Genomic DNA, 605 nt, shown 5'->3' with positions numbered 1-605 from the left:
CGAGAGATGAAAAGTCAAGCCCTAAGAGGACAGAAGTTAGTGTCAGGTTATATTTTTCAGTTTGGATTTGTTGGAGGATGCTAGGGAGGAGCCTGGCTAGGCCCTGCCACAAGAGAAGGGAGAGTCTTGAGAGGCTGTGGTACCTAAGAAGGAAAAAAAGTACACGGGGGGCCTAGGAAGGCACTGTAGGAACCCTGCTACCAGCCTGACATAGCAAAAAGTCCAGGGAGGTAGCTGGGGGTAAGTCTGAATCGACAGCCCGTGCCTGCTCACTACAGGGTCCCTGGACTAGAACTCAGGGGAAGCCAGGCAGCCCTCCTCCTCTAACAGCCATAAGGGAACGTGGTTGGAGCCCCCTGACATAAGGAGATAGGGACTCTTGAAAGCTGCAAGAGGGGGCTGTAAGGACCATGGAGCCCAGAATCGAGGGATGAAGACCTGATTTAAAGATCTCTGATTCTTGTTTGAACTCTGTTACCCCAGATTGGGGTGAGGGAGGACATGGTATGATGACCTGACTGCAGAGCCTTTTCAGGAGAAGAGGCAGACCACTGCAGGGCCGGAGCTGGTGGTAGTGCTAGATGAGGAGAGCCTGCTATGCCACA

Source organism: Gopherus flavomarginatus, chromosome 5 (assembly GCF_025201925.1).
Source record: "Gopherus flavomarginatus isolate rGopFla2 chromosome 5, rGopFla2.mat.asm, whole genome shotgun sequence".
Lineage (NCBI taxonomy): Eukaryota > Metazoa > Chordata > Testudines > Testudinidae > Gopherus > Gopherus flavomarginatus.
This window is presented reverse-complemented; position numbering follows the sequence as displayed.